This window comes from Schistocerca piceifrons, chromosome 5, assembly GCF_021461385.2.
Source record: "Schistocerca piceifrons isolate TAMUIC-IGC-003096 chromosome 5, iqSchPice1.1, whole genome shotgun sequence".
NCBI lineage: Eukaryota > Metazoa > Arthropoda > Insecta > Orthoptera > Acrididae > Schistocerca > Schistocerca piceifrons.
This window is the reverse complement of record NC_060142.1, coordinates 284,871,018-284,885,424: the sequence shown is the minus strand read 5'-3', so window position 1 is coordinate 284,885,424 and position 14,407 is coordinate 284,871,018.

The following is a 14,407-nucleotide window of genomic DNA, read 5'->3' as shown; positions in this document are numbered from 1 at the left end:
AAAATTGCAGACCTAGACAGTGAATTTTGCGTGCAGTGAACATCGATAAGACGTGTACAGAAATCGATAAATACCTGCAAATAGTCTTCTCTAGTTAGCCGTCAGATCATATTGTGCGAATCCGACAATATTTAGTTGATTCACCTGTTCGACATCTTCAAAAATGGCTCTGAGCACTATGGGACTCAACTTCTGAGGTCATTAGTCCCCTAGAACTTAGAACTAGTTAAACCTAACTAACCTAAGGACGTCACACACATCCATGCCCGAGGCAGGATTCGAACCTGCGACCGTAGCGGTCTCGCAGTTCCAGACTGCAGCGCCAGAACCGCACGGCCACTTCGGCCGGCTTCGACATCTTCTGGTTGTGATAGTTGCTGCTGTATTCTGATAGACAGATACACCATGCATTCCGCTCCAAGCAAGTTCAAAGAAGGGATGTAAATGAAGATGCCGAGGCACCCATTCAACGGCGTTCTTGTCGTATTTTGGCGACATGTCTTCAAGAACAGAAAAAAATCCCCAAGAGACACGACATCAAATATGTTTTCGGGTACCAGCAAAATTGAAGAATTTGTTGAATTCGGTCAAAGACGATCTTGGCTTTAGGAAACTTAGCGTAAATAAGATCCCAGGCCAACGTGGGAAATCATACTGGGCAGATATGCCGAACTGCGCAAGAACGTTGTCGTACACGCCTGGGCCAGCCTGTTACGAGAAGGCAGAAGTTTTATCCTCAGTGTCACTTTTTTTTCTTTTATTGTTGTTTCACCGCCCACAGCCCACATGGGCTAGGGGTGCGGGTGGGCGTGGGAAGGGGTGCTGGCAGCTGTACAATACTCCGATCTTCAGCCAAGAGTGCCCATAAAAAGATAACAAAGGCGACATAAAAATAAAAATTTGAAGACTGTTTACATTTTAAGTTAAAAAGATCAATAAGAGACAGATAACAAGGCGAAGAATACGTGAAGTTTAAAGACACACTTGCGACGAGGTGAAATTCTCGTATGAAAAAACACTGGAGCACTGCACTTTCACTTAACATCTGAAGATCCTGTACTGAGTAAAAAATTATTCTGGGAGGAGGAAATAAAAGCCAGAGAGGTTCTTTATTTTGGGGGGGGGGGGGGGGAGGGAGTAGGGGTCTGTTATTTGGGAAACTATGGACGTGGTAGGCCGGCCGGGGTGGCCGAGCGGTTCTAGGCGCTACAGTCTGGAATCGCGCGACCAATACGGTCGCAGGTTCGAATCCTGCCTCGGGCATGGATGTGTGTGATGTCCTTAGGTTAGTTAGGTTTAAGTAGTTCTAAGTTCTATGGGAGTGATGACCTGAGAAGTTAAGTCCCATAGTGCTCAGAGCCATTTATTGAACCATGGAGATGGTAGGTTCGAGGTGAGGCGGATAGTGGAAATACAGACGTTGGGAAGGACAGAGGGTGAGGAGGAGTAATGGTGTCTCGGCGTTATTTTTCTGGTACTGTGTTTTTAAGGAAGCGCCACATATCCTTAGTGCGGACAATCTTGTCAACAGGGATGCAGGTTTTCGGTAAGTGCCGCCTGGAATCGAGTACTGGCTGCCATTAAATTAAAACAGGAGAAACAAGAACTTTGGATTCACAACAGGACACAGCGTATTGCTGAGACTTAATTCAGCGTTTAGCCACAGGAGAGTCCGAAAGTACAGTCACTGGCGACAGCGCATGCGCGAGAGGCCATTCTACAGGTTCCGCCAAGGGGCACTAACAGCGCCTCTTCCCTGCAACTGCGGGCGTCTTCCCACGCACGCTTATTGCCTCCTACTCTCTTGATAAATTTCGACGCTGCCGCGCTACAAATCTTATATTCTGATGGGTTCTGGGGGCATATTCTGTGTTACGGGAATTATCTGGGGCTGACGATTCTGTTGTACGTTTTTGTTTTAATTGTATAAAATACATCTTTGTTGTGGGTGACTTCATTATGTTAAGGGAACTATTTCAGGGTGTTTATTGTCCGTTTATGTTTTCTTTAAGTGCATTCGAACCAATGTCTGCATTATATATATGTATAATAAAATCACTGGGTTTGTCTGTTCTTTGATTACGTTTCAATATAAGGACATTCAAAGCACTACCGATTGTCGGACTTGATAAATCACTCTGGAATGGAAAAGAAGTTCTATATATGTATGTGTGTGGGGGGGGGGGGTGAATGAGTGAGTGAGTATATGTCACAGATTGTAATGTACTGAAGGAAAGTGAAAAAATGAAAGAAAAAAAGCCATTTATGTTCACATAGTATGCGTAAAACAGCACATGGGGAAAACCTAACCCCCATGTGCTATGTTCTATTTCTCTGTTTTTGTCAACAGGAAACGAAATGACAACCAACATCGAAGAAAACGGACCCATCAGGTGAGTACGGCGTCATAGCTCCACGCACTGAAAAGTGCACAAGTCCGGGGGAAAGCCTAACGATTATGCTTCGAGCGATTATCATCAGTCGCGTCTTCTGGCGAATGTGTCGAACAGTTGCATCGATGAAATATTGTGGGAGTTGGACAATATAATCCGACAGTATTTGCAACAGAGCTGTCGAGAAAGCCTGAAAAGTCACATCGATACAGACCTAATTAGCATACCATGATTTGTCTGTTGCGGTCTGTAGTTCGAAGGCTGTTTTGATGCATGTCTGCACGCTGGTATATCCTGTGCAATCCTCTCCATCTCCGAATAACTAGTGCAACCTACAAGTACCCGGACATGCGATGTAACGCGAAAATGACTGGAGATGCAGTAACAGCAGGGTGACTCGGTCAGGAAAGATCAATGATTTCAAAAGTGGACTAGCCAGTGGATATCACGTGAGTAACAAATACATCGGGTATATTTCAATCCTTCTAAAGCTGCCCAAGACGACTGGTGGTGATATGAACACGAAGTGTGAAAGCGAAGGAACAGCCACAGATAAACCAAAACGAGATAGACCTCGTGTCCTGAAAGACAGGGACCGTCGAACACTGCGGAGAAAGGTTATAAAAAATCATATGGAATAAGCGAAAAGTATCACTGGTGAGATCCAAACTGCTACCAGTACTCCAGTTAACACAATGTCTATCACAAAGTGCAAGGAGTTAAAAAGATTGGGGTACAATGTTCGAACAGTTCCTCATAAGCCACAAATTTCTGCAATCAAATGCTAAGCGACACTTGAGATGGGCCGGCCAGGGTGGCCGAGCGGTTCTAGGCGCTACAGTCTGGAACCGCGCGACATGGATGTGTGTGATGTCCTTGGCTTAGTTAAGTTTAAGTAGTTCTAAGTTCTAGGAGACTGATGACCTCAGAAGTTAAGTCCCATAGTGCTCAGAGCCATTTGAACCATTTTTGAACTTGAGATGGTGTAAAGGGCGACCCCACTGGACAGTGGATGACATCCTCTGTCAAAGCGATGGGAGGGTTTGAGTTTGGTGAATGCCTGGAGAATGTTACCAGCCAATGCATGGCGCTTGCAGTGCACTGTGGATGAGACGGTGTTACAGTATGGGACCGATTTTCGTCGATAGTGTGTGGTTCCCTTACTGCGCTTAATGGGGGTAGGACGTCAAACGGGCCGACTTGGAGCAGGAGAGGCACCTCAGGACATTTTAATTTCCACTGTCTATACTTTTACAAATAAATTCATAAAACTTTGTCGGCATGACCAGGAAGGATTCAGGATTCACTCTCATAGCAGTGCAAGTTCAAAACCATAGCAAAATAAATTTTTTTACACGTGAAATTTCATCATTTTTTCACTTACTACTGGGTGCATTTGTTGCTGTAGGTACACTCTTCTTCGTAAGTAAGAGACATTCTTCGATAAATTTTGCACAGCATCCAAACCATACTAACAGGTGTATGAAACTAGAATTTTCCAGATCTATTTAAAAATGTGGTAAAAATTGAGATAATTAACTATACAATTTGAGTTTTTTCTAAACTTGAAGTTTAAAATGTAACACCTCATTCATTTTTTCATAAATTAAATAAATTCTAGAGTTTCAGACACCTGTAAGTATGGTTTGTATGCTGTGCAAAATTCATAGAAGAATCTCTCTTACTTATGAAGCAAAGTGTACCTACAGCAACAAATGCGGCCAATAGTAAGTGAAAAAATGATGAAATTTCACATGTAAAAAAAATTTATTTTGTTGTGTTTCTGAACTTCCATTGCTATGAGAGTCAATCGTGAAACCTTCCTGGTCATACTGATAAAGTTTTATGAATTTATTTATAAAAGTGTTGACAGTGGAAATTAATTTGTCCTGTGGTGCCCCTCCTGCTCCAAGTCGGCCCGTTTGACATCCTACCCTCCTTAAGAAAACGCTAAATGCAGACAGGAAATTTAAAGAATATTGTGTTCCTGGTACAGTAGAGGAACAGTTCTCAAACAATAATCGTTTAAATCAACGTGGCCACACACCCTGCCATAAAGCAGCATATGTGAGGCAATGGTCTGTGCACAATACCACTCTTAAAATGGGTTAGCCCGTGCAGATTGCCAACTTGAATCCAGTGGATCACCTCTGGCATGAATTAGAACGTTGACTTCGCTCCAGACCCGAGCATCCAACATCACTACCTTCTCCAGTTTCAGTTCTTGAGAAAGAACGCGCTACCATTCCTCCACACACATTCAGACACGTCATTTAAAGTGTCCATAGCAGAGTTCAAGCCGGCGTGTAGAAGAATGGTGGTCACACTCCATATTAATGACCATTAACAGGGGTCCGGGTCGTTTCGATATGATAGCGTACATCGATTTGAATCTGTTCAAGCCTCGGTCTCTCCCTACAATTTTTATCCTTCATATTTCCCTCTATCATCAAAATGAAGAATCGATGCCAAAGGGAATGTTCTACCAATCAATGCTCCCTTTTACTCAAGTTTTGCCATACATTTCTTCCCAGTTCGATTCATTACCTCTTCATTTGATATCCTGTATTCTCTTATAATCCTTAGCATTCTCCTGTAGCACCTCTTTTTAAAACGTTCTGGTCTCTTCTAGTCCGTACTGTTTATTGTGTATTTTTTACGTCCGTACAAGGTTACTCCATAGCAAAATGCTTTCAAAAAAGACTTCCTGACTTTTTTTAAACATGGCTGCTTAGTTTAGTGACCGTTACTAAATTAAAATTGAAACAAATGAGCCATCGGTCACAATTATATTTAGTCTTATTGACCAGGTTTCAACACTTCTAAGAGTGCCTTCATCAGAATTAAAACAATTAAAATGGCCTATAACATAGTTACAAATTTATAGGAAAAGACATTTTTTTATATGTCGTCTTTTCTTATAAATTTATAACCATGTTATAGGCCATTTCAAATGGTTCAAATGGCTCTGAGCACTATGGGACTCAACTGCTGACGTCATTAGTCCCCTAGAACTTAGAACTAGTTAAACCTAACTAACCTAAGGACATCACAAACATCCATGCCCGAGGCAGGATTCGAACCTGCGACCGTAGCGGTCTTGCGGTTCCAGACTGCAGCGCCTTTAACCGCAAGGCCACTTCGGCCGGCTAGGCCATTTCAGTTGTTTTAATTCTGATGAAGCCACTCTTAGAAGTGTTGAAACCTGGCCAATAAGACTGAAAATAATTGTGACCGAGGGCTCATTTGTTTCACTTTTAGACTTCCTGACTCTTAAATTTATATTCGACGGTAACAAATTTCCTGCTGCTACCAGCCTGCACTTCATATCCCGTCTACTTCCGTCATCGTCAGTTACTCTGCTGCCCAAATAGCAAATTTCATCGAATTTTAGTGGCTCATTTCCTAATCCAATTCTCTCAGCATCGCCTCAGTTAATTTACTGCATTCTATCCCGCCTCAGTTAATTTTACTGCATTCTATCCCGCTTTTTCTACATCAGTTGACGTTCACCTTAAAACCTGTTTTCAAGACACTGTACATTATGTTCAAGACTGCGGGAACATTTACCTGGGGTAGAACCGGCCAACGAGGCACAAGCTTCGTTTCAGTCAGCTGTGTGGTTAGTAACATGTGGGTCAGCATGCTAACACAAAGCAACTGGTTCCTAAAAAAAAAATAGCTTACTGCGCATATCCAGAGCACAGTTATATTTTCTTTACTTCACCGTGGATATAAGCTCAGTTTCTGTGTGTGTGTTTATGATTTACAGGCGCTCAATGGCGAGGTTATCGGCGCCCTTACAAATATTATGAGCAACGAATGTGGTTAAAATGTCATAAAACAAGGCAGAGTAATTCTTACACTCATACATCAACACATCCTCAGCGTCACACTCGGGCGTCCGCACAATTGCGCAAGCTCACATCCTTTAAGATAGCGCAAAAACGGGCCCGATGGTTGACAACTGGCAACTGAAACACAAATAATATAAGAGGAAAGCTAAAACAGTTAACAGGTAAATGCGACTGGCCGATCTCTTACAAAAAACGTGGAAAACACATTAAAAACCTCGCCTAAAATTTTAGGAAACAAGTCCGATATTTCACGAAACCATAAAATTCGTACCATGTTAGTTTGGTTGTAATTAAATATAGGGCAAATCTGTCGGCAAAGGAGTTGCTGCCCTCTTGTCTGAACACGAAGTACAGTATACTAAAGTGTAGCGCACAGTGATCTGTACGCACAAAAACCACACACTGGAGAATCCTCTTGTCGGAGCAAGGAGTTATGCTTCAGAGGGCTGTGTCCTATGCGAAGAATACGCACAAGGAATTCATCCCGTTTGCGTGGACATTCGTTTTTAATAGCTGTGTTGTAAGCTTCAGTGATGCAAGTCAATCCCTCAGGAAGATGGAATAAACGCGTAGGTAATAGGATGCATACGCTTTATACGTTTTTGATATGCCCTATCAACTCACTCAACTATGTTATAATTATTTATTTGTATTTTTTGCTGCCAGTTATAATTTTTATTTTATGTTTACGTTGATATATTGAAACACGTTTAGAGCAAATTTTGCTCATCTTCAGGCGTTTATGCAAACAGCAAACTGTTATTTGCAGTTATATTGTCTTAAACTTCTTGTATACTGTCCGCTGCCGGAGTGGCTGTTGGGATATTTGGAGGGAGGGGGGTTGGAAACAGTGGTTCGCCAGAAACTGACGTCCAGCGATACCTTCTTCTGGCGTCTAGCTGCGACCTTGTGATTGACTCCTCACCCTATGTGAGGTGTACGTTCTTTTGCATCATCTATTGTGGTGTGAAAATCGTCTGATACTCTTTCTTAGGTGCCTGTTGTTCACTTGCGATTTTGGCGTCCCAAGGCTTTGTTGGCATCACTGATACAGTGGTGTGCTGTATAACTTCACACTATTGTACTCCTTATTTTGTCTTTTTAAACATAATTAACTGTACCGAATTTTTCTATTTACAAAAACCATGTCTGTTCAGTAGTCTGTAGGCTGTGTGTCTGGAGACAACTGTTCCAGTGGCTTGCGGTAAGGTCCCAAGCAAGGCTATCTGCATTACTCCGTGGCCGTCTGCGGGGACTGATGGTGAGATATCGGTCTTCTTGTGGTGTTGTACACTGTGAACATTCCGAACTGTAGCGACTGGACTCGTTCCCTGTCTGCTGGAATCGTTGCCATAATCTTGAGATCACACTTTGTGGCACACAGAGGGCCGCGCTACGACCTGCTGCGTTTGACCTGCCTCCAGTCGCCCTAGTATTCTACCCCCCATAAGGTCATCAATGTGTCTTCTTTGAGCCATTTTCAACACACAGTCACCATTAGCACGTCTTAGACCGTCTGCACACTTACTCGCTGCACCGCAGTCTGACATGCACCAACACACCTCTGCGCATGTGGACTGCTGCCAGCGCCACCGTGCGACGACCGCAGGTCAAATGCACCGCATGGTCATACCCTGAGGTGATTTAAACCCGCAAACCGACCACCAGAGAGCTGTTTCACCATGTATCAGCATTATCCTTAATTTATGAGCGTGAGTGTATTATTTGTCGCATTGGCTGCAGGTAATTCTGTAAATGCCAGGTGCGTCAAGATCTGTATCTCGCGGTTTTATATTGTGAATAAACTTTCTATCTAGGTGGTTGTTGGTGCTGAAGCAGATTTTCATCATTAAGTCAAAAAGCAGTGACGAAATAACTGTTGCAATAGTGTTACGTTACACAACAGTTCCACCAACGGACCAATAATACAAACGAAGTTTTGGGACGCCAAAATCGTAAGTACACACAAGAAAGTGCATCACACGATTTTCGCACCACAACAAATGATGCAAAAGAACTACGTCTCACATAGACTGTGGCGTCAATCAAAATTAACAACGCGTCACAGCTGTACACCAGCAGAAAACATAACTGGACGTCAATTTCTAGCCAATCACCGCCCCCATCCCCCTCCCTCCAAATATCGCAATAGCAACTCCAAAATAGGGAATAGCGAACGAGAAGTGGTATGTTAATCTAGTTCTGTAAGTAAGAAATTTCTTTACATACAAACGCCTAAAGATGAGCAAAACATGCTCGAAATGCGTTGCAATAGAATAAATTAAACGTAAAATAAAAATTGTGACTGATAGAAGAAAATACAAATAATTAATTATTCCACAAAATGACGGTTACTTAACTTAGCCAGTATGGCCAAAATTAAGTTACTATTACTTTTAGACAGTCTGGTGGCGAACCTTCAGAAGTGCCGCGTCTTAATGTGTTTGGTTTTAGGGAACACTCTTCTGTGTCAGTTCTTTGCATTTGCACAAGACATGTCAAAGTGACAGATCTACGAGTTAGTAGGAAAGGCAAAACACCTGAAGCCGCGACTCACAATCCACGTAAAATCTTTGTAACAGCGCAAACCTCAGCAACAAACCACAAAGGTGTTATTTCTTCGTACTGAAATCTAATTTTCTTTCTAAATTGTTCACTGGTTTCTTTTACTGCTTGCTCAATGTACTGGCTGAATAACTTGGGGAGGCTGCAACCGTGTCTCATTCCCTTCTCAATTACTGCTTCCCTTCAACTCTCTGGTATCTGTACAAGTTGTAGCCATAACAGTGCATACCCAGTTAATAAAAATGGCTCTGAGCACTATGGGAATTAGCATCTATGGTCATCAGTCCCCTAGAACTTAGAACTACTTAAACCTAACCAACCTAAGGACAGTACACAACACCCAGCCATCACGAGGCAGAGAAAATCCCTGACCCCGCCGGGAATCGAACCCGGGAACCCGGGCGTGGGAAGCGAGAACACTACCGCACGACCACGAGATGCGGGCCCCAGTTAATACAAGTCGCATTTCTAAGCTAATAATAATACGCCCTTACACGAGGAATCAATCGACAGGTATATTCAACAACCGTCAGATGCGTACCAGACACTGACAATAAGTGCAAAATTACACCGTAGTAGTTAATTTGATTCGTTTGCATTTTCAGCGCCTAATTAATGTGATGTCAAAGTTTAGCTACAGAAAATACATACATAATGGAACTCTCAGATACATTTTATCCCTTTATTAACGTAAATGAGTTATGAATATTTAATTACTAATTTGCATACGGCATCAACTTGTTAGAGTAAATTTAATTACACGTAAAGAAGGAAAATAAAGAGAGCACTTTAAAACAAGCATACAGTTAATTCATCTACCGTTTTATGCGACTTTCTGTGTGTGACGGCGTCGTTCTAGTAAAATCTCCGAATATACGGTAGACAAAATTAATATTGTGGCAGCTTGTTGAAAGTTGAAACTAATTCAACTATTTTATTAACGTATTACACGAATTACCAGGCTGTTCTATTTTAGTGAAATATAGTTCTCTTTATGTTAGCTCGAAACTTGTCCGCGATATCCTTATACAATTGATAGTCTCGGGACGACCGCTGTCGAAACGTGGGACAGGATCGTACATCAACGTGTCTACTAACTTGTGGAGAGCAAGTCAAGGGAGATCCAAGATTACCACAAGTGTGTAAATAGTGGAAGTTTAATTTTAAATCTTGTACATAATTTGACTGTTCTTAACTGAGGATCATTGACATGAATAATTTAATTTTTGACAATACTTGGTTGTAATAGCCAAGTAACTAGCTACTGAGTGAATGATGGATTTAATGAAAGCAGATTAAGTATTAAACCTGTAAATATTAAAAGTTTAATTTTAATTCATGTATATAATTTTACTGTTTATTGACTGAGGTTCAAATGGTTCAAATGACTCTGAGCACTATGGGACTTAACATCTGTGGTCATGAGTCCCCTAGAACTTAGAACTACTTAAACCTAACTAACCTAAGGACATCACACACATCCATGTTCGAGGCAGGATTCGAACCTGCGACTGTAGCGGTCACGCGGTTCCAGACTGAAGCGCCTAGAACCGCACGGCCACACCGGCCGGCTATTGACTGAGGATCATTAAAATCAATGAAAATCAAGTTTTTCTAATTACATTTTTTGTAATGTGTTTATCTGACATGTTCCTCACCCAGGAGGATCCCCTCTTTTGTGGGTCTATGGAATGAATAATTAACCAAATCAAATCACTCAAATCAAATCACACAATGCACAGGGTCGAACAACTTGGTGTTGACTATTACCCAGTAGCAAATTTTTGTTTCACCGATGTCAGAAAACGTCAACTTTCGAACAGACTGACATTATTGTCGGTATTTTTTTCGTTTCAAGTCACTGTAAAGTATCTAAGTTTAATAAGGCTAATTCTATCGCTTTCTACGTCCCTTGAACGTAAGTGAACGTACGTCCGCAGATATGCTGGTGATTCAGTTCTTTTTTAGCTCTTAACCACAGCAATCCTTCCACTACCGTGTGACAGTACGTCAGAATATAACACAGTTGATAACTAGTAAAGTTGCTCGTTGTTGGACTGAATCCAAAAACTGAAACCTAAGTTGGCGCATAACTATCTTTCGAACTGCCTGAGTAAACTGAATCTTCCGTCGGTTCTTGGTAGAACTACATTACAGCACATGAAAAGCGCTACAATATTAATTTATTGTGTTAACAGGTTTTCGACTTACACAAGCATCATCAGACATTTACTGACTATATTCGCCAAAGAAGTCACTGTGCGTTTGTGGTTCAATATTGATATGTTTGTTAGCGACACTGAAAAAGAAGTTCCACATCTGGAGTAAAGGACAAACGCACAGTAAATGTCATCTCTGACGATGTGGCGCTAATGCAATGTAAAAAGTAAAAAGTTGAGCAATAAACAAACATAAAGAGAGTAAACGAGAAAAAAACTTTGACACAGAACTGGAAAAGCATGCTTACATAAAAGTTTATATTAATAAACAAAACCAGTACTTGACAAGGCTACTTCAAGGTACAAAACATGGAGATTGATACTTAAACCAATTAGAAGAAAGAATGATCAATTGTAACTACAAAACATATGAAGAACTTAGGTAATATCAATAAGATAAACAGAAATGAATAAACGAAGGAATATGGAGAGATGAGAAGGAACATACAGAAAGCCATCTTTGAGAGTGTGGTGGTACCTCATTTTATAAAGTAAAAAGCTGAGCGGTGTACACACACAAAGGGACCAAACAGGAAAGACCCTAAAACTATACTCAAAAACCGTGCCTATTTAGCAATCTGCATTAAACAAATGAAACAATAAAAAAAGAAAGAAACAGTACTCGACGAGGCAGTTTCAAGAGATACTAAAAGAAAAGCTTAACAATTGCTACTACAGACTATGTGCAATACATAGGCAGTTTCAATGAAATAAAAGAACTCGCAAGAAAATGGGGGATTGTGACGGAACAGACAGTGTGAGAAGTTTCAAAATGAAGGAGCACTGCAATCAGTCGTCCTTTCCTTTCAGGCTTTATTAAAGCAAATCTATGTTTCGACTAGTGCCTACCCATTATCTATGCACTATCTAATAGTTTCAATACATTCCTAGTACTCATTCCCCTGTTGTTCGGGCTTCTGTCACAGTTCATTCGTCTTGAATGAACCGTGGGAGAAACCCGGACAACGGGGGACTAACTTACTACTACATGTACTGAAACTATGAAATAGTGCACTGATATTGGTTAGGCATTAGCCGAAATCTAGATTTGCTTTACTAAGGCCTGAAAGGAAAGGACAACTGACTGCTGTGCTCCATCATTTTGAAAGTCATATTACAGTCGTTGAGTGCATTCCACATTCCCAATGGAAGGTACCTTGATGAGTGTGGGAAGTAATGAAAAACTGGGAGGATTGTGTAAAGTTTAGAAGATGGGAAGTATTAAGGTATGTCTGGTTATTTAAGACTAAACCTGGACTGTGAGCCAGATATTTATTTCCAGGGCTTCCAGCAGACGGAGTTTTCGGCCTTCGTTTGCTAAGCGGAGGACATGGGATTCTGGCTGGTAGTTGTGGTCCTCACGCAGTACATGCTCAGCAAATGTGGAGTCAGAATTCTGCAACTTCCAGCTGCGTTCGTGTTTAGCCAGGCTACTTGTTATGCCAGAGTAAAGTTTCGTATATGTTCTGAAATCCCTCCCCTGGCAAAAAAAGATCCAGTGGACAAAGCGTATTTCATTTGGCATTTAGAAACAGATGCTGTCACTGTAACAGCTACGACAATGGTGATGACGACGATAACAATAACCGTAGTAATGATAATAACAGTATGGATCTCATGTGCAGGCACTCATATCTGATACCACGTCCGCTTCCTGCATATCAATTCAGACTCGGTTCGCGCCTCAGCTGCGAGCTCTGCAATGCAGCTCAGAAATGTAGCGATCGTGGAACGCGAAGAATTAGATTTGTCCTTTGGATGTTAATACGGTACGCCACATATTTTTGATTGTACAAGCCTGCGACGTTGGTTCTCTATTCAGCGACAGTGAATACGGAAAGGTGACACAAAAGACAAAGAGTTGTTGACTGCAGGATAATAACGCTCGAGGCGGAAACGGAATATAAGCACAGGGTTTCTCATAATTGTACTCTTTGCTTTAGCATGCACTAGCCACTAAGCGTTGCCTTCCAGTAGTTTTTGTTCTTACGCGTCCCTTCGGCTTCTGGGGCATTGTCATGTGCAGGTAATGTTTGCAGTAGGGAACACGCGCAGTCAGTAGGGATGGAGATTGAGATCGGCTGAACTAACAGCGGGGAAAGTGTCGTTAAGTAAGGGACACGTGAAAGTTGAGAAGTATTTTACTACTTTTATCGAGAGGTGTGTTATACATACGTATTATAATTATAATAATGTATATATTTGTATTTATGTATCTTCCACACCTCCTCCTAAGCCACTTAGTGTCTCGAAGGAATCGCTGTGGTGGTAAGAAGAAGGGGCGGGGCTGAAAAAGTAGCGCAGCTCGCGATGCGCGAATTCTCAGGTTTCATTCGCCTACTTATTTGGGATTGAGATCACTTAGTGACTTGCAACAAACGCTACACGTAATTTTAAACCTTTATGGAACTTTTTCTTGTTGTCAGTCCCCTCAAAATTACGAAAGGAAAAAAGTTTATGCCTTACTACATTTTCTATGTTCACGCAGGGAACTGCCACATCCGGCATGATGTCGTAATTTATTAGTTCTTTACTGATAACTATTTCCCGACATTTTGCAGACAGTATTCATGTATACCACTTAATGTGAAACACCCCCTTAGAAAATATTATAAATGACTGTGCTGATAAACCTCTCACGTTATTTGATTTTCAAACAGCTGAGCAAAACTGAACGTACTCAGACATTTCTCTCTTTACTTATGCTGATCATCACTAAACTGACACACAGTATTTTTAGCGCAACGCAGTCTGACTTTCAATAATCCCTACAAAAGAATGGCCCTGACTAACAATAACCTGTACCTTTCATGACTCACTTACCTCACAAAAATCTTCGTTACTCGAACTACTGCAACACAGCGAGCACCAACACTGCCAGCTTAATAAAAGATTCTAACTACTGAAGGCACTAACTACTGATGGCACTAACTACTGATGGCACTAACTACTGATGGCACTAACTACTACTGATGGCACTAACTACTGATGGCACTAACTACTGATAGGCATAGTTAGCAAATGAAAGATTTTGGTAGAGAACAAACAATGTATTTACCTTAATAGTGTTCAAAAGTAATCATATAAATATATCAGTTCATGACATCCAGTCTTAGAAATTTACTCTTTCTGATAGACACACTTCCAGCTCTCAACATTCTGCCATCTCTCTCCCCACATCCACCACTGCTGGCGGCTCACCTCCAACTGCGCAACGGTACGCGCTGTTCACATCCAACTGCCAAACACTACAAGAGCAAATATTCCAACAATGCAAACCAACCACAGACTGCACACAGCACAGTCAGTGATTTTCATACAGTGCGCTACGTGGCGTTACCAACATAAAAACCTAAACAGCCTACTTACAAAC